The following is a 21,715-nucleotide window of genomic DNA, read 5'->3' on the forward strand; positions in this document are numbered from 1 at the left end:
ATATATATATATATATATAAGCTTTACTGGTTTTGTTTCTCTAGAGAACCCAGTCTAACACACTACCTAAGGGAAAATTCCTTCTCAACTAGGAAACCTGTTTTTGCTCTAATGGATGAGGCCCACCCACATTATAAAAGGCCATTATAGAAGGCATTCTCTTTTACTTAGCATCAAATGATCATAATTTTTAATCACATCTACAAAATACCTTCATAGTAACATGTCTATAGACTGGTGTTTGACAAACAGCTGAGCTGTTGCCTACCTAAATTGGCACAAAAATTAACTATCAGTTATTTGTCTTTAATTTACCATATTTTTAACCTTTTGCTGTTGCTGCTGTGAAAAGATAGATAGCACATTTTGCCAATTCAACATTTTCCATGTGTGTAATTCCATGAGATCCAGTATTCATGAATCATGTTATGGAACTGTCACCAATGTCCATTGCTAACGTTTTTGTCATTATAAGCAGAAACTCAGTGTTTCCTTCTCATCCCCCCACCCTTGGTAACCACTTTTAAATTCAGATCTCTATATATTTTCAAAGGAGCTCTGATAGCATAGTGCCTAAGGCACTAGACTGCTAACCAGAAGGCTGGCAGTTCAAATCCACCAGCCACTCTTCGGAAGGAAGGTTGGACAATCTACTTCCATAATGATACTGCCTCAGCAACCCAACGAAGGGTCACTATGAGCCGGGTCTGACTCGACGGCACATAACAACAATATATTTTCATACTCTAGGCATTTTATATTAGCGAGATTTTGCAATATTTGTCTTTTTGTGATTGGCTTATTTCACTCAGCATGATGCCTTCAAGTTTTATACATGTTGTGGCATGTATCAGGACATCATTTCTCCTTATGATAGAAAAATATTTCATTCCATGTATATACTGAGTTTTGTTTTTCTATTCATTTGTTGATGGATATTTGTTTCTGAAGTGTAAGTTCTACTTATCCTGGGGTTTTGAAACATCTGATGAATATTTTAAATATTTAAAATCATATGATCTACTATACCTGGAATAACAAATTATAGAGGAATGGTGTTGCATTCATCATCACAAAGAATGTTTCAAGATCTATCCTGAAGTACAATGCTGTGATGGGATAATATCCATACACCTACAAAGAAGACCAGTTAATAATACCATTATTCAAATTTACACACCAATCACTAAAGCCAAAGACAAGGAAACTTAAGATATTTATCAAGCTCTGCAGTCAAAAATTGATCAAATACACAATCAACATGTGTTGATTATTACTGGTAACTGGAATATAAAAGTTGGAAACAAAAAAGAATCACTAGTAGTTGGAAAATATGGCTTTGGTGATAGCAATGATGCTGGAGATTACATGACAAAATTGTGTAAGACCAATGACTTATTCATTGCAAATACCTTTTTTCAACAATGTAAATGGTGGTTATAAAGATGGAATGCATCAGATGGAATACACAAGAATCAGATGGACTGCATCTGTAGTATGAGGTAATGCAGGTGTTTAATACCTTCAGCCAAAATAAGGCCAGGAGCAGACCATGGAACAGACTATCAACTGCTTATATGCAAGTTCAAGTTGAAGCTGAAGACAATAAAACAAGTCCATGAGAGCCAAAATATGACCTTAATTATATCCCACCTGAATTTAGAGACCATCGGAGGAACAGATTTGATCTGGTAGCATAGTGGCTAAGGCACTTGACTGCTAACCAGAAGGCTGGCGGTTCAAATCCACCAGCCACTCCTCAGAAGGAAGATGGAGCAACCTACTTCTGTAGTGATACTGCCTCAGAAACCCAAGGAGGGGTCGCTATGAGTTGGTTCCAACTTGATGGCACATAACAACTAACAACAACAACAATGACCAAAAACCAAATGAATTGTGAGATAACATCAAGAATATCATCCATGAAGAAAGCAAAAGGTCATTAAAAAAAAAAAAAAAGAAAGGAAGAAAAGACAAAAATAGATGTCAGAAGAGGTGCTGAAACTCTTGAAGGGAGAGTAGCTAAAACAAATGGAAGAAATGACAAGATAAAAGAGCTGCACAGAAGATTTCAATGAACAGCTCAAGAAGACAAAGCCAATTACTATAATGAAATGTGCAAATACCTGGAGCTAGAAAACTAAAAGTGAAGAACATGCTCAGGATTTCTCAGGCTGAAGGAAATGAACAAAAAATTCAAGCCTTGAGCTGTAATACTGAAAGATTCTATAGGCAAAATATGGAATTATTCAGGAAGCATCAAAAGAAGATGGAAGGAATACACTAAGTCACATACAAAAGAGAACTGGTCAACATTCATCTATTTCAGGAAGTGGCGTATGATCAAGGACCAGTGGTATTTAAGGCACAAGTCCAAGCTGCACTGAAGGAATTAGCAAAGAACAAGGCTCCAGGATTTCACAGAACGCCCCTTGAAATATTTCAACAAACAGATGCTTCACTGGAGGCACTTACTTGACTATGCCAAGAAATGTGAAAAACAGCTACCTGGCCAACTGACTGGAAGAGGTCCATATTTATACCTATTCCAAAGAAAGGTGATCCCACAGAATGTGGAAATTATCAAACAATATCATTAACATCACATGCAAATAAAATTTTGCTGAGGATATTTCAAAAATGGTTACAGTAGTATATTGACAGGGAGCTTCAAGAAATGCAAGCTAGATTCAGAAGAGGACATGGAATGAGGGATATCATTACTGATGTCAGATAGATCTTGGCTGAAAGGAAACAATACCAGAAAGATGTTTACCTGAGTTTTATTGACCATGCAAAAGCATTTGACTGTGTGGATCATAACAAATTATGGATAACATTGAGAAGAATAAGAATTCCAGAACATTTAATTATGCTCATGAGGAAACTGTACATAGACCAGTAGGTTGTCGTTCAAACAAAACAAGTTGATACTGCATTTTAAAATCAGAAAAAGTGTGTATTTTGGGTTGTATCTTTTCACCACACTTATTCAATCTGTATGCTGAGCAAATAATCCAAGAAGCTGGATTATATGAAGAAGAATGCAGCATCAGGATTGGAAGAAAACTTATGAACAACCTGTGATTTGTAGATGACACAACCTTGCTTGCTGAAAGTGAGGATGACTTGAAGGACTTTCTGATGAAGATTAAAGACTACAGTCGGCAGTACGGATTACACCTCAACATAAAGAAAACAAAAGCCTTCACAACTGGACCAATAAGCAGCATCATGGTAAATGGAGAAATGATTGAAGTTGCCAAAGATTTCATATTACTTGGATCCACAATCAACACCCATGGAAGCAGCACTCAAGGAATCAGATGTATTGCACTGGGCAAATCTGCTTCAAAAGGTCTCTTTAAAGTGCTAAGGAGGAAAGATGTCTCTTTGAAGATTAAGGTCTGCCTAACCCAAGCCATGATATTTTCAATAACCTCATGTGCATGTAAAAGCTGGACAATGAATGAGGAAGACTGAAGAAGAGTTGATGTTGATGTTTATTATATAATTGATGTTACTTTTATAGTCATGTTTATTATATAGTTGATGTTTATTGTATAATTGTGATGTTGGTGAAGAATACTGAAAGTAACATGGAATGCCAGAAGAGAACAAAGCTGTACTGGAATATGCAGCTGGAATGCCCCTTGGAAACAAGAATGGCCAGACTTCACCTCACCTACTTTGGTAATGTTGTCAGAGGGACCATTTCCTGGACAAGGGTATCATGCTTGGGAAAGTGGAGTGTCAGTGAAAAAAGGGAAGACTCCCAATGGGATGCACTGACAGGGATGGAACAATGGGCCCAAGTACAGCAAGGATTGTGAGAGTGGTGCACAGCCGGGCAGTGTTCCATTCTGTTGTACACGGGGTCACTATGAGTCAGAGCCGACTCAACAGCACCTACCAACAACAACAGCAGGTTGATACTAAGCTGCAAGAGTTGAAGTTACTTAGCAGTAGTTACAATTATATATTCAGAACAGCTACATTTGAACAAATGTTTAAGCACTTGCACAGGTGAAAAATGGTAGGAATCTAAAACTAATTATTTTATTTTATTAGCCAACAATGCAAAGTAGCCTCAGGGTGAACTTTGGTGTCTATTTGGAAAAGTATATTTTAACATATCATTACTTCTCAGTGTAACCTCATTGAAATTTAAGAAAAGAATTTCCCCCTTCTTTCAAATTGAAGACATTATCACTAGAATTTCCTACTAGGTAAAAGCTGAAACTTTATCAATGAGCCTAAATTCACACATTATTTTTAACTTTATTATGTTAATAAATTAACTGAATACCATTATCACAAGTTAGAATAAAATATCAAAAACAATTGTGAAGAAAACAGCAAAATTGTTTTTATGTACCTTTCTGATGTTTCAGAATATCATCATAGTCATTTGCTTAAAAGGTTGGGTCCATTTTAGATGAAATATACTAACACACTAAAATTATTAAACTATTAACCATATCAGATGTAAATCATCTTTCCCAGTTGCAAGCATTTACAACCAGCTTTGCAATACAAACAAACAAATTAGAATTGATAAGCAAAGAAAGTTCTAACCTCAAAGAGGAAGATCAGAAGGAAAATAAAATTCTCAGGAAATAAGCCATCTTCTCATTGTTTCTGTTGCAATAGCTTGTAACTTACTGTTAATGAGAGGGGTTCTAGACAAAGAGATCAGTTGTACGGATTAGGAAATATGCCTCTAGAAGCACAAGAACATATTTTTCTAGCAAAAAGAAAGTATTGAAACTAGGCAACTTTGTTATCACACTAAAGACTAAGATGATAGGCTTTTCAATTTTTGTTCAGATTTCTGTAATCATAAAGGTCAAAATTGTAAAATAGAGACACTGTCTTTGAGGAATTTATGATCTTTTTAAAATCTTAGAATAGATGTAAGAAAATTAAAAAATGACAATATATTCCTACTTAACATTTCTTTGTTTGTTTCTTAGTCTTCCAGGAACTGACCTTTTGTATTTAATTTGTTGATATGTGCATCTATCTCCATTATCAAATGAGTAGCTTTTTGAGTCCAGAGATCACCACACTTTTAGAAAACAAGGGATTACACAGGGTGATACCACCATAGACATTATCTATCACAAAAAAGAGCATGCCTGGAAATGCAGCAATCACAGAGAAAAGAAAGACAAGAAAAGGGTAGACATTGCTGATGACATCAGTTAAACCTTTGGATCTCATCATATCTGAGTCAGGCTTACATCTTAGTCTTTCCAGGTATATAAAGAACCAACACATTCACTATTTAGGATAAACTAATTTCAGCTAAACTACAGTCTTTTGCAACTGATGTTGTTGTTGTTATGTTCCATCGAATCAGACCTGACTTATAGAGACCAGTCCTCGGGATTCCGAGGCAGTATCACTACGAAAGTAGATTGCCCCATCTTCCTTTTGAGGAGTAGCTGGTGGGTTTGAACCACCAGCCTTCTGATAAGCAGTCAAGTGCCGTGGACACTATGCTACCAGAGCTCCCAAGAATGTTAATTAATACAGGTGGAGATCAGGTATGGTAATTGTCATTATTCCATGCTTATAAAGTATACAAAAATGGATTATCATCAGTGGTGCATCATGAGGACTAATCATGCATATTTCTCTCCAAATTCACATCCAGTAATGTCATTTCACTATCTTGAATTTGGCCATAATGGAGCATTTACATCACAGATTAGCAAATGCTATAAACAGGCCCTTCCTTTCCCTCTCCCAAGAGGCAGCTATTAAACATTTATGAGCACCTTGACTCCTAACCAGAAGGCTGGCAGTTCAAACCCACAAGCCACTCCTCAGAAGGAAGGTTGGGCAATCTACTTCCATAGTGATACCGCCTCGGAAACCCAAGAAGGGGTCGTTGTGAGTCGGGTCCGACTTGACAGCAAACAATGACAGCAGCAACATAAATTATAATGAATATGATCATGTTCCCCAAGTTAGACTTTTAGAGCTATATTAACTAGAAATAAGCCTTTGAAAAGTGAAGAGCTATTAATAATGATACGTCTAAATAAATTTTCCACCTTTTTTATCTCAATTATAAATTATACATACTCAAATAAACCCTGAAACCAAATTTGACTTGATGAAAAAATGTTCAGAACAATTTATTAAGTCTAAATTTCAATGTATCTCTGAAACACTGTGGAATGAAGTAGGCCTTCTGAGTATATTAATAAAGATAAAGAAGTTGTTTAGCTTTTGAATGCCAAAGAGACTAACAGATGTTATTATCAGTATTTCTTATCTCACTCTTATTAGGCTCTTTTTAACTCTGTTTCTCCTATAACTATAAATGTCTTTCTGTTTCTAGTTTTTTCCTCTGCATCTTCCATATTTAACTCTCAATCTCTGATGTAATTCAATTTTCCTTTTTTGTTTACCCATTTCTATTTATTTCACTCTCTTTATAATCTCTGAGTCCTCTACCATTGATTGTGTTTCTACATGTTTGTTTATCTATGTGTAAGAATAGCCTTAAATAGTGCTTATTTTTTGCTTGATTATAAGTTAAAATACAAGAATCTGAATAATAATTTCAAATTAATTAACAATTTATGGATACAAAGTTAGAAAACTTTCTGTTTCAATGCATATGATAATTTCCATTCATTTATTCAACACATCAGTTACTATGTGCCTATCTTCGTGAAGGGCACAGGGAAATTGGAAAGCCATGCCTGCTGTCTGTACAGTCATAGTCCAGACTCATAAATATGCTATTATAATTCAGTTTGAGTAATGATTTCTTGTGGAATGTGCACAGGGCTATGGCAGCACCAAGAGAAGCATCACTCACCAGGAATTAAGGGAAGAGGGAAAGTTCTTAGAGGAACTGATGTTGTGCAAGCTGAAATCTGACAAAGGAGAAGCTAGTCAAGAGAAGGTGTCCTGGTGGCATAGTGTTAAAATGCTCCATGCTAACCAATAGATCACCAGGTTGAACCCCCCAACTGCTCCATGGAAGGAAGATGTGGAGGTCTGCTTCCATAAAGATTACCACCTTGGGAAACATATTGGACAATTCTATTATGTCACTATGAGGCAGAATCTACTTTACTGCAATGAGTTTGGCTTGTTTTAGGTTATTGAACAGAAAGATGCTATGAAGGGTGTGGTAGTTAAGTGTGTGTCAGCTTGGCTAGGTCTGGTTTGGAGTGTCTGCACAGCTGCATGTAGTTATTCCCCATGACGAGACTGGTCGTTAACTCCATAGTGGAATCTACTATGAGTAGCTGCCTTAGGGATGTGGTCTGCTTCCAGTATGTAAGAAGACAGCTTTGAGAAAAGTTTCTGAGCTTTTTGGCATCCTTGAACCCTGCACGTACCTGAGTCTTCATTCAGCAGCCTGCCCTGTTTTTTGCCACTCTTGGGACTGCCTCTGGACTTCAACTAGTGGCCTGCTGTGTGCTCGATAATCTTGGGATTGTGCCATTTTACTTGTCCATCTTGGGTTTGTCAACCTCAGAAGCCAGTAGCTGCCTGAGTGAAGAGATGCCTCCGATTCCAGTGGGCCAGTAACAAGAGGCAGAGCTGAAGCACAAAGTCGAGGGGCTTTCACCCAGCCGCTAGAGTCTGGTACTTTGAACTTTGACATTTAGCCTCCTAAAGTATAAGAGAATAAATCTGTTTTCTTAAAGCTATACATTTGTGGTATGCATTATATAGCAGCACTACATAACCAAAGGAGGAGCTCTGGTAGCGTAGTGCCTAAGGCACTTGACTGCTAACCAGAAGGCTGGTGGTTCAAACCCACCAGCCACTCCTCGGAAGGAAAGATGGGACAATCTACTTCCGTAGTGATACTGCCTCGGAAGCTCAAGGAGGGGTCGCTATGAGTCGGGTCCGATTCGATGGCACATAACAACAACATAACCAAAACGAAGGGGGAAATATCCAAAGTATGAACATTTGCAAATGTTGAAAGGTAACAGTATGCCTGGAGAATAAGTGTTGGTATTATTTATCATAGAGTCAATTCGGACAGGTACAGCTATGAAAATTGGGAAAGAAGAAGGAGCAGTTGTTTATAGTTAAAGAACTGTGATCTTCTTCTCATCTTAGTCTTGTCAGTGCCATTAACCTGTCCACAGGCAACTCAATTATATATGGAATGATTTTTAATTATTTGATCTTTTGATTCAGGACCTTTGCTTTTCACCACCCCTCTGAATGTTCGCTCTCTATATTCATTCTTTCACTTTCACTCTCTCTTCCCAACTTTCTCTTCCTCTTCCTCCCACTGCTCCCTCTCTCTTTGGAAACTCTCACTGTCCAATGTATAATCTTTCACCATTGCCTTGAAAGAACTTTATGGCCTGATCCATATTATAAATTTTAAATACATTTCAAATATATTTATTTATTTATTTTGTAATTCATTAATATCTGTTGTTGTTGTTGTTATGTGCCATCAAGTCAGACCCGACTCATAGTGACCCCTCCTTGGGTTTCTGAGGCAGTATCACTATGGAAGTAAATTGCCCAACCTTCCTTCCGAGGAGTGGCTGGTGGGTTTGAACTGCCAGTCTTCTGGTTAGCAATCAAGTGCCTTAGGCACTACGCTACCAGAGCTCCTCCTATGGATTGAATTATACCCCTCAAAATATTTGTATTTGTTACAAATCCTGACTTCTATGCCTGTGATTATAATTCCATTTGGGAATGGATTGAGTCAATGTTTTTTGAGGCCTAAAAGAGATTAAAAAATGGAGCAGAAAGGAGATGGGGTAAAATCCATGGAGATCTCCAAGGAACTAGAAAACAGAAGCTGAAGACAAAGTACCTTCCTCCAGAGCCAACAGAAAGTGTTTCCTTAGAGCCAGTGCTCAGAATTCTAGCCTCCTCAACTGTGTGAAAATAGATTTGTTTGTTAAAGCCATCGACTTGTGGTATTTCTATTATAACAGCACTAGAACATTAAGACAATAATTATCCTACAATGAGTCAATTCACCTGCATGGCATTATGCATTATTTTTGACCAACGTTCTTCACTTCATTTGTAAGTATGCATGAAGTTTCCAGAACACAGCTGGAGATGTGATAAAATCCCCATTTTCCTTGCAAACTAGAACCTCATATACATGACGCTAGGCAAACATTTCTCCCACAATAAAAAGAAAAATTGATGTTTACTATAACAAAATTAATGCATACCTTTAGTGAGTGATGTTGAATCACTTTCCCCAGGCCACACCCATTTCCTAGTTGGCTGCTAACTCTTATTGCTTCTCCCTTCTCCAGAGAAGCTAGACTTCTGCTACCATATTTGAGACTGTAGGTATAGAATATATCCATCACCTTAGAAAGTTCCATTGGACCAAGCTGAATTGGGCTTTGATAACTGGGAATCTACTCCTCAAAAGTTTACACCCCACCCCACTAACAGCCAGCAACTAATAACTGACTGACATAGAATTATAAAAGGCAGCCTTCTTCTGAAGGTGACACTGACTTGTGCAATTTCTACTCTAGACCACAGTGTTAGTTACTTTCTTTTCCTGTCCTTCTCCTTCACGTCTCAATAAAATCCTTTCACAAGAATCTCTGCCTCAGCCTCTGCTCCTATAAAATCTGACCTAAAACCCACAGTTTGTCTTGAGAGATAGGGTAAGGACTGTATAAAAGTTTGCCATAACAAGCCCACAAACACTGACCTTGGAAGAACTCCTACAGAGCTTGCAGAATATCAGATGCATACCTAAATATAGAGAGAAAGCACACAATGTTTTCATAACATGAAGAATTAAAAAAGAAGAAATGAAACTTTTAGGATATCTTGTTCTTATTTGTCTATACTTATGGAAAGCCCCTGAGATGATGTGTGTCAATGTGACTGTGACATACGGATCCTGTGGCATACTCTATTCCTCTGTGACAGGACGTACTTCATGTCTGATTACTTCTGAACCCTTTTAAAAATTCTGTGTAAAATCTGGCCACATTGAGACAACTACATCAGCTTTCAGCTAGAAGTCTGGATGCTTGCGGTGGATGAGGTAATGTGTTTTTGTTTTTTAACCTTGTTATTCTTTATGCTATCTCTCCAGCCCCACATTTTAGCCTCTTAAGGTTAAACACTGACAGTTTTAGCCTCTTACGGCATTTCAAACACAGACTTCATGAGATAATCTGTGTATTTGCTTTCCTTATGTTATAGATACATTAGCTTTTTTGAACTGCCCCATACTTCATCTCTGTCTGTCCCTTTGAAATGTGTGTGCCTATCACATCTTTTTATTATCCTAACTTCTTCCAAAAGAACCAGGAAATAGATTTCAACAGTTAGACATCTAAATTATATTTCATATACTTTATGTAGTAAGTTTGGATTCACTCCAAATTCACATATTTTGGGACCCTGTCTACTAGAACTTTCAGAAATGATGGAAATATTCTCTATCTATCTATACTGTCAAATGTAGTAGCACCAGACCTCATTAGCTGTGGAATACTTGAAATATGGTGAGATTTATAAAAATAATTGATTTTACATCAATTCATGTATTGATTTTACATTATAATAGCTGCATGTTAGTAGTTGTCACTGTGTTGGAGAATAGCTATAGAGCCTCAAATAAACCCATTGGGTGAAAAAGAACAAATTAGTTCAAACACTACTATTTCAATTATTTTGCTGAATTTCTCCTTAAATTCAGACTAAGATTTAAAAATCTCCCTTCGGTACCACTCAGGGAAGAATATTTACTGGTTCATTTGTGTTTTCTCCATTTGCAACCAAGGACAAGAATACTGGGCTGGAAAACTCCCCATAATTATAGAAAAACCAAAATATTTGAAAGATGTTTAGTTAAAATGCTTCAGAGAGCAAATTCTGTCCCTTCCTTAAGGAACTAATGCTTATGTCAATAAGCTTTATTTATTATTTTACAAAATGTTACCTTGTCATTAATAGTAATAAATTATTTGTATTTCAGGATTTTAATAAGTTAGAACTCTCAGATTCTGAGGATTCTAAAAGAAGAGCTAATAAGTAAATTAAATGAGACATTAAAGTGCCTAATTCTGAAACAGAGTCTGTAAGTAAGATTTAGGTACCTCTTAAAAGTCATCCAGTTACATTATGTGAAGTGAATCAAAAGTCACCATCCAAATGACAAATAGTAACTAAGAGGAGAGATCTACTCTACTGACATGAGAAAAGAGCAACATTTTCATAAAAGCTAAAGGAAGATAGACAATGGATTGGAATTTATTCAACATAATCCAAGATGTGAATTGAGTAACTAGTCTATGAGGGAAAGTAGGATGGATAAATATAGGCTATCAAAGGAAGTTAAATGGGGAAACCACCAAATTTACAATCAGTAAGAAACTCAAAAAAGACTACAATTATATCACTAGATCTAAGATGTCAGAGTAGCCAAGATATGCATGACATAACTATTTTTTCTGGGCTTGTCTGTTGTAAAGAAGTGTGTATCAGATATTCTTAATGACTACTATAGTGCTTTGATCTGATTATATGATCTTCAAGCCATTCTTATTCTTTCAAGGCAAACAACCAATAAATAGTTATGAATTTTCTATTATTTTCTGTTTACTTGAACATTCTGCACCTCAAAATATGAGGACCTGACCTTGAGTGTGGTGTCTCCCTTTTGAGATACAGTTTTAAGAACAGCCACTTAAGGAAAATGCTTCCATCTCCCTCTCTCATATGTTTCTTAATTATAAATCAGGTATACGGAAGTTTAAGTACTTTAAAAAAAAGAATTTTTTTTAAATTTTACCATCAAATGCAATAAAGTCACAAGCTGTACTAATTAGACATTTACTGTAAAGAAAACCAATTCACATGACAATAAAATGAGCTAAAAAATAATATTCAAATAATACAATTTTAGAAAAGTAGCTAGATGAATAAAGAAATCTTTCTTCGAAGAAGTACAGCCTGAATGCTCCTTGAAGCAAAGAGGGCGAGACTTTGTTTCTGGTACTTTGGTCATGTGATCAGGAGGGACCAGTCCTTGGAAGGATGTCATGCTTGGTAAACTGAAGGGTCAGAGAAGAAGACCCTCAATGAGATGAATTTACACAGGGGCTGCAACATTGGGCTCAAACATACCTACTATTGTGAGGAAGGCACAGGAAGAGGTAGCGTTTCGTTCTATTGTATATGTGCTCACTGTGAGATGGACGCAAATCAACAGCATCTGGCAACAAAAAAATAAAAGTAAAGAATTTTAAAATTAAGATACATTAAAATATGATTAAGATTGATGCGAGCATCATCACACGTTCTTAGTGTTTGATTAAAGAATTTAATCAATTGTTATAAAGAATATATTATTTATATCAAATGTTTGTGTAGGTCAATGTATCTTGTCTTTCATTGTCGATAAATTTCAGAATATCATTAATACTCCTTCTGGCCTTGGCCTTATTTAACCTGATCATTAATAGGACGTGAGTTGATATTAAATTAGCGAAGACATTTTATTTAAGCCAAATTCAATTTTACTTTAACCCCATGATCTTATGTTAATGAAAACTTGTGCTATTAAGCTTCTTTAAAGTAAAATGTTTTAGGAGACTTGAGTCTGTAGCTAGAAAACAATGTCCAAGCATAACATAAAAATTGTATTCATCTAACTCTGCCTTATTGAGGAAATAAAAGAAAAACAAAGAAGAAAGAAAAATATTATATCCACATCCTTCTTATGATCCACTTTTCTAAGTCAAGACCCAGATATGAGGATGCTCAGTTTCCATCCAGATGTCGACAGTAGTTATGTCTTTCAGAGCAAGAGAAGCAGCATAAAATGGGTTATAAGTTGGGGAGAAGCCAGAAACAGTAAGATCTGCCTGACAACACCCAAAACCAAAGGAAATCTTTAGTAAGCCAGCTGAAGGCAGGAACCAATAAATGCAAAAGTTCTTAAATGCAAGTTGGAAATAAGTTTGGCTTATGGAAAGGAAAGAAGTCAATGGAAATTATCACTTCTACAATGTACCTTGAAGGTCCCCTAAAGACAGTATAAGTCTATGAGCTAGTTATTAAAGTTTTCTTAAATATGTTAAATAAAGGGCAAGTGATAGCTCCCTCATAAAATGTGCCATAAACATAACATTCAATAATAAATGTAGAGCTTTGGGAGCACAGTGCCTAAGGCATCTAATTGTTATCCAGAAGGTTGGTGGTTCAAACCCATCAGGCACTCTGAGGAAGCAAGCCTGGACAATCAACTTTCATAAAGATTTACCTCCTTGGAAACCCAACGGGGGTTGCTATGAGTCGGAATCAACTCCATGCCAGTGGGTTTGGTTTGATTTTGTTTAGTATGTAAGTTCAGCTAAAGGAGAATTAATAATATAATAATTATTTAAACTACTATCTAGGAGTTGTGACATCCTAAGTTATTTCATTTAACAACTTAAAGGGGATAAATTAACTCTTTGTTAACCACAAAACCATCTGATGTAGCTTGTTGTTGTTGTTACGTGCCGTCGAGTCGACCCCGACTCATAGCGACAACTGATGTAGCTAGAGTGGGAGTTTAGAGAATGTGAAGGCTGGGGTTGACAGGGGCCTGGAAAGAAACCAAAAACAATTTGGAAGCATTGTCTACCAAGCCCTTGTTGACACCAAATGATGTGTTAGTTAATAATTGTCAAAAGCCAAAACATGTGAACTTGATGATGCCACTTTTATATAATATCAGCATCTAAAAATAGCAGGAATTTTAAAGATTTTCCCAAGGCTTCTGTGTCTTGGCAGGAACATATTAAGAAAAATACTCAGTTGGTTTAATGAAGGTTTTGTATAGGCCTTTCTACTTAACTTTCTCTCTACTGCTTAGTTTATTCATTGGAGATGCATTCATTTGCTATATTAATGGATCAATAAACAAAATATTATTCAGTTAAGCACGTGCCCATAAAACATAAAAGATCATTACAGAATCTCTGATACAGTTCTGAGGTCTATTGAAACACCTTTATCTCACCTTGAACTTCCATTGATTTCTTCCCCTCCTCCTCCTCCTCATCCTCCTCGTTCTTCTCCTTTTTTTAAGGGATTGGTGAATCATTATGTGAAGAAGTATAACCATAGTGCTCAGGATGAAGGTATTGGTGGTTAAGTGGTAGAATTCTCACCTTCTATGTGGGAAGTCTGGGTTCAATATCAAGTCAGAGGAGAATGGCTTATTGCTGTGATGAACAACTTTCAGCAGAGCTTCTAGACTAATATAAACTAGGAAAAAAAAAACCTCAAATCTCCCCCAAAGGCCAGTTAATAAAATTCCTGTAGATTGTAAGGGGATGAGCTGCAACTCATCATGAGGAAGCACAGTCCCAGCAAGTATCTGGCTCCATTATGCATGGGGTCACCATGAGTCAGAGAGAGGGAGCAACTCAACAGTAGCAAACAATGACAATTTGTTTTTCAGATTGTTTTGCAGGGCTATAAGCATGAAATTCATTCATCTTGATCACTAACCAAACATTTATTTTGCCCCTGCTCTATATAACATAGCAGAGACCTATAGGGAAATATAGGGTAGGCATTGTTCATTTCTCTATCGAACCAGTGAACTTCTCCTGTTGATGCAGTTTCTTAGTTGTCTCTATGAACCACAGTCAAGCTGGAAATCTTCTGCTTTACTTTGTATGGATAATGAGAAAATGACTTATTCATTATCTATTTTCAACAACATAAATGGCCACTAAACACACAGACCTTGCCAGATGGAATACAAAGAAGTCATATCAACTACATCTGCAGAAGGAGGACACAGAGAAGCTCAATATCATGCATCAAAACAAGACTAGGAGCTGACTCTGGAACAGACCATCAATTGCTCCAATCAAGTTCACGTTGAAGCTGAAGAAAATTAAAACAAGTCCACAAGAGCCAAAATATGACCTTGATTATATCCCAGCTAAATTTAGAGACCTTCTCAAGAATAAATTTGAACACCAAAGACCAAACAAGTTGTGTGTGACATCAAGAATATTATACATGAAGAAATAAATGGTCATTAAAAAGACAGGAAAGGAATAAAAGAGCAAACTGCATGTCAGAAAAGACCCTGAAACTTGCTCTTGAACATGGAGTAACTAAACCAAATGGAAGAAATGCTGAAATAAAAGAAGTGAACAGAAGTTTCAAAGGACAGCTCGAGAAGACAAAATAAAGTATTATAATGAAATCTGCAAAGACGTGGAGTTAGAAAAACAAAAGGGAAGAACACACTTGTCATTTCTCAAGTTGAAAGAACTGAAGAAAAAAGTCAAGCCTTGAGTTGCAATATCGAAGGATTCTATGGGCAAATACTGAATGATACAGGAAGCATCAAAAGCAGATGGAAGGAATGCACAGAGCCATTGTCCTAAGAAGAGTTGGTCAGTGTCCAAATATTTCAGAAGGTAGCGTATGAGCACGACTCAGTGGTACTGAAGGAAGAAGCCCAAGCTGCATTGTAGGAACTGGTGAAAAACAAGGAACCAGGAATTGATGGAATACCCACTGAAATGTTTCAATAAACAATGTAGAACTAGAAGCTCTTCCTCATTTATTCCAAGAAATTTGGAAAACAGCTACCTGGCCAACCAACTGGAAGTGATTGATATTTGTGCCCATTCTAAAGAAAGGTGATCCAACAGAAGGTGGAAATAATTGAACAATATCATTAATATCACACAAAAGCAAAATTTTGCTGAAGATAATTTAAAAATATTTGCAGTAGTATATTAACAGGGAACTTCTAGAAATTCAAGCTGGATTCAGAAAAGGATATGGAAGGAGGAATATCCTTGCTGATGCCAAGTGGATCTTGGCTGAAAGTAAAGAATACCAGAAAAACATTTACCTGTGTTTTATTAGGAGCTCTGGTAGCATACTGCCTAATGCATTTGACTGCTAACCAAAAGGCTGGTGGTTCAAACCCACCAGTCACTCCTCGGAGTCCATAGTGATACCAACTTGAAAACCCAAGGAGGGGTAGCTATGAGCTTATCTCGACTGGATGGCAGTTGAGCGATTTTAGTTTGTGTTTTATTGACTAGGAGTCAATAAAATTCTGGTGGCACAGTGCCTAAGGCATTTGACTACTAACCAGAAGGCTAGCAGCCCAAATCCACCAGCCACTCCTCAGAAGGAAGATTGGGCAGTCTACTTTCATAGAGATACAGCCTCAAAAACCTGTGGGGGTTGTTATGAGTCAGAAATGACTCTACAGAAGTGAGTTTGGTTTGTTTATTTTGTTTTGTTTATTTGTTTGTTTTATTGACTAGGCAAAGGCATTTAACTGTAAAGATTATAGCAAATTATGTAAAACATTGAGAAGACTGGGAATTCCAGAACTTAATTGTGCTCATGAAGAACATGCACAAAGGCCAAGAAACTGTCATTTAAACAGAACAAGGGGATATGGCATGGTTTAAAATCAGGAAGGGTGTATGTCAGGGTTGTATCCTTTCACCATACATACTCAGTCCGTGTGCTGAGCAGATAATCGAGAAGCTGGACTATATGAAGAAGAGTATGGCATCAGGATTGGAGGGAGAATCATTAACAACCTGCGCTATACAGATTATGCAACTTTGCTTGCTGAAAGTGAAGATTACTTGACACACTTACTGAGGACAATGAAAGACTACAGTGTTCTGTATGGACTACACCTCAACATAAAGAAAACAAAAATCCTCACAACTGCATGAATAACCAACATAATGATAAACAAAGAAAAGATTGAAGTTGTCAGGGATTTCATTTTACTTGAATCCACAGTCAACACCCATAGAAGCAGCAGTCAGGAAATGAGAGGCCATAGTGCATTGGAAAAATATACTGCAAAAGACCTCTCTACGTGTTGAGAAGCAAAGATGCCACTTTGAAGACTAAGGCACACCTAACCCAAGCCATGGTATTTTCAGTCACCTCATATGCATGTGAAAGCTGGACAATGAGTAAGGAAGACTGAAGAAGAGTTGATGCCTTTGAATTGTGGTGTTAGTGAAGAATACTGAAAATACTATGGCCTGCCAGAAGAACGAACCAATCTGTCCTGGAAGAAGTGCAGCCAGAAGGGGAAGGCCCTCAACAAAATGGACTGACACAGAGGCTACAGGAATGGGCTCAGGTATAGCAAGGATTGTGAGGCTGCTGCAGAACCAGGCAGTGTTTCATTCTGTCGTCCACAGGGTCACTATGAGTCAGAACCCACTGGATGGCATCTAACAACATTTCCAACAATAGGACAAATGTTAACATTAAGATAATTGAAACTTAAGAGTATAAAATGCCATTTACATATAGTGCTATAAGAATGATGGAGTAAACATAATTTCCCACATTTGGATCTTAGATAATTTATAGTGAAGTAAATGATTCTGTTTTAAGTAATTAGACATGCAGCTTCATAGATAGTAAGCCCCATTTCTCACTCTAGAGTTACATCTGTTACAAACCACTACAGTTAATCCTTGAAATGCTGAACAGAAAAAAAAAAAAATTATAGATTATATCCTTCTTTTATGCACATTCATAGCACTAAATCAAACCTGCTACCATGACGTCAATTCAGATTCATGACAACTCTATAGGACTGAGTAGAACTTTCCCCTAGGCTTCCCAAAGTTGTAATCTTTACAAAAGCAGATTGATACATCTTTCTCCTGTGGAACAGCTGGTGGGTTTGAACCATTGACCTTTTGGTTAGCAGCCCAGCACTTAACCATTGTCCCAACCAGGGCTTCTTATCCGTAACGTCCATTAAAGACATAATTATTAATGATTTAATCTTCAAAGAGTCATATAAATTAAGATAGATTTATATCTCAGTATTTGGTAGTCTAGAAATATTCTTGGATTTCCATCTCATGTAACCCTTTATGAAGCTTTTAACCTAATACTTTATCTGAACTATCAGTCTGTTAAGGAGAGATTGTCAAATGTTTGCCTTGTTGCTGTTGGCTGCCATGAGGGAGATTCCGAATCACGGTACCCTGTGTCTAATAGAACACACTGCCCAGTTCCGCACTATCCTCACAATCGTCATGCTTGAACTGTGTCAATCCATCACATTGAGGAACTTGCCCTTTTTCACTGACCCTCTGCTTTATCAAGCATGATATCCTTCTCCAGGGACTTGTCCCTGCTCACAGCGTGGCTAAAGTACAAGAGATAAAGTCTGGCCGTTCTCGTTTCTGAGGAGCATTCAGGTCATCCTTCCTGCAGGACAGATCTGTTTGTTCCTCTAGCAGTCCATGGTACATTTAATATTCTTTGCCAACAGCACAGCTGAAATGCACCAACTTTCTGCAGTCTTCATTATGCATCTATTCTGCTGCAGCTGTCTTTATGCGTTTTCCAGCTCTCACCTGCGTATGAGACGATTCAAAATACCACGGCTTGGGGCAGGCACACTTCAGTGTTCAAAGTGATATCTTTGCTCTTAAACACTTCAAAGTGATCTTTTGCAGCACATTGGCCCAATGCAATATGTTGTTTGATTTCTTCACTGACGCTTCTTTGGGTATTGATTATGAATCCAATTAAAATGAAATCCATGACAACTTCAATCATTTCTCCACTTATAATGATGCTGCTTATTATTATAGTTGTGAGGATGTGTGTGTGTGTGCTGTTGTTGTTGAGGTGTAATCCATACTGAAGGCTATAGTCTTTGATCTTCATCAGTAAGTGCTTGAAGTCTTCACTTTCAGCAAGCAAAGTTGTATCATCTGCATATTGCAGATTCTTAATGAATCTTCCACTAAACCTGATGCTGTGTTCTTCTTCATATAGTCCCGCTTCTCAGATTATTTGCTCAGCATTAAGTTGAACAAGTATGGTTAAAAGACATAACCATGATGCACACCTTTCCTTATTTTCAATCATACAGTATACCCTTGTTCTATTTGAACAATTACCTCTCACTCTATGTACAGGTTCCTCACAAGCACCATCCACTGTTTTGCAATTCCTCTTCTTCAAAATGCTATTCATAATTTACTACGATCCTCACAGCCGAAGGTATTTGAATAATGAATAAACACAGGTAAACATTTTTCTGAGATTCTGTGCTTTCGGCCAAAATTCATCTGACATTTGCCATCCACATCCTCTTCTGAATCAGGCTTGAACTTCTGTAAGTTCCCTGTCAATATACTGCTGAAACTGCTTTCTAATTATCTTCAGCAAAATTATGTGTGATATTAATAATCTTTTTTTATAATTTCCACATTCTGTAGGATCACCTTTCCTTGGAATAGGCATAAATACGGATCACTCCCAATTGGCTGGCCAGAGAGCTGTCTTCCAAATATCTCGGCATAAACATGTGACTGTCTCCAGTGTTGCATCCATTTGTTGGAACATCTCAGTGGGTATTCTGTCAATTGCTCAAAGCTTGCTTGCTTACTTATTTATTTATTATTTATTTATTTTGATATGGTGGCTGCAATGATGGGCTCAAGTATAGCAGGGATCATGGAGCTGGCGCGGGATCGGGCAGTGTTTCGTTCTGTGCATGGAGTCGTTATGAGTCGGAAATGACTCAATGGCAGCTAACAACAACAACATTTATTTATCTATCTATCTATTTATTTATTGCCAATTTCTTCAGTGCAGCTTGAACTTTTCCCTTCAATACTATCAGTTCTTGATCATATGCTACCTTATGAAACAGTTGATTGTCAACCAATTCTTTTTCATACAATTCCATCTTCTTTTGATGCTTCCTGCATTGTCCAATATTTTGCCCATAGAGTCCTTCAATATTGCAACTCAAGGCTTGAATTTTTTCTTCAGTTCTCTCAGATTGAGAAACGCCAAGCATGGTTTTCCCTTTTGGTTTTCTAATCCCACGTCTTTACACATTTCATTATAATACTTTACTTTGTTTTCTCGAGCTGTCCTTTGAAATCTGTTCAGCTCTTCTATTTCAGCATTTCTTCCATTTGCTTTTGCTACTGTACATTCAAGAGCAAGTTTCAGAGTCTCTTCCAACATCCATTTTTGTCTTTTCTTCCTTTCCTGTCTTTTTAATGGCCCTTTGCTTTCTTCATGTATAATGTACTTGATGTCATCCCACAAATCGTCTGATCTTCAATCATTAGTGTTCAATGTATGAAATCTATTCTTTAGATGCTCTCTAAATTCAGGTGGAATATACTCAAAGTCACGTTTTGACTCTCATGTGCTTGTTTTAATTTTCTTCAGCTTCAACTTGAACTTGCATATGAGAAATTGATAGTTTGTTCTACAGTGGGCCCCTGGCTTTGCTCTGAGTTGTAATATTGAGCTGTTCCATCACCTCTTGCCACAGATGTAGTTGCTTTGATTCCTATGTATTCCATCTGGCAAGGTCCATGTGTATACTCACCATTCATGTTGTTGAAGAAAGGCATCTGCAATGAGTAAGTCATTAGTCTTTCAAAATTCTATCATGCAATCTCCAGTGTCATTTCTATCACCAAGGCCTGTTTTCCAACTACTGATGCTTCTTCTTTGTTCCCAACTTCCACAATTCCACCACCAGTAATTATCAGTACTCTTGATTGCGTGGTTGGTCAATTTCGGACTGCAAAAGCTGGTTTAAAAAAAAAAAAAAAAAAAAAACTTCAATTTCTTCATCTTTGCCTGTAGTGGCTGGTGTGAAAATTTGAATAATAATAGTATTAACTGGACTTCCTTACAGGTATATGGATATTACCTTATCACTGACAGCATTGTGCTTAAGGATAGAAATTAAAATGTTCTTTTAGATGATCCCACACCATTCCTCTTCAATTCATCATTCCCAGCATAGTAGGCTATATGCTTACCTGAATCAAAATGACCAATACCAATCCATGTCAGCTCATATTTGCATTAGATAAATAAAACTTGGCCCCAAAGGCCATTATTTCTGAGTTGATATTCTAATATGTATGATAATTAGAATGTTAAAAATAGTTCCTATAGATTTTGTAAAACAATTTTACAATGAAAATAATATGCTTAATTATTTCAGAAAGTTATGTATTCATATTTTTAAGTTTATTTGTTTCTCATCTCTTGCTTGTTTTATAAAAAGAACTAAATCCAGGAAAAATTACATGATCAAAATCTTTTCATTTCACAGTTTTTTGATTTTCATAGTCTCTATTTCCTGAATTAAACAGGTTGGTACAGGAATCTCAGGTCCAGAGGATATACTCCACTCTGGCTCTACTTTCTTGATGGTAGTTGAGATACCCTTTCTGTCTTTGGAATGGCTTATTTTAAGCTGAGCATGATGGCAAAACTGACCAATTCCCATGTTAAGCTTCCATATAACTCATTTGCATGGTCCCACCTCCATAAGGGTACCAAGCACCTTATTACATTACTAGAAAGCTATCCAGTCCCTTTGGTGGGCCACAACTATCTCATATTTTCATAGTCCACCCAGTTTTGGGGAGGGAGTCACAAAAACTGTGGGTAGAAGTACCATATTAAGCAATTCATTGCACAAAAAAAGTGTATTAACTTCTATGTCTTAAAAATGCTGGTGAACATGTCATAAAACATGATTTAATATCCAAAATTCCTCCTGTTAATTGTTGTTGTTGTTGTTGTTAAGTGCCATCGAGTCATTTCCGACTCATAGCGACCCCGTGCACAGCAGAACAAAACACTGCCCGATCCCGCGCCAGCCCCACAATCCCCACTATACTTG

The sequence above is a fragment of the Orycteropus afer genome, unplaced genomic scaffold, assembly GCF_000298275.1.
Source record: "Orycteropus afer afer isolate SDZICR_OR568_19922 unplaced genomic scaffold, OryAfe1.0 scaffold00021, whole genome shotgun sequence".
Classification (NCBI taxonomy): Eukaryota; Metazoa; Chordata; class Mammalia; order Tubulidentata; family Orycteropodidae; genus Orycteropus; species Orycteropus afer.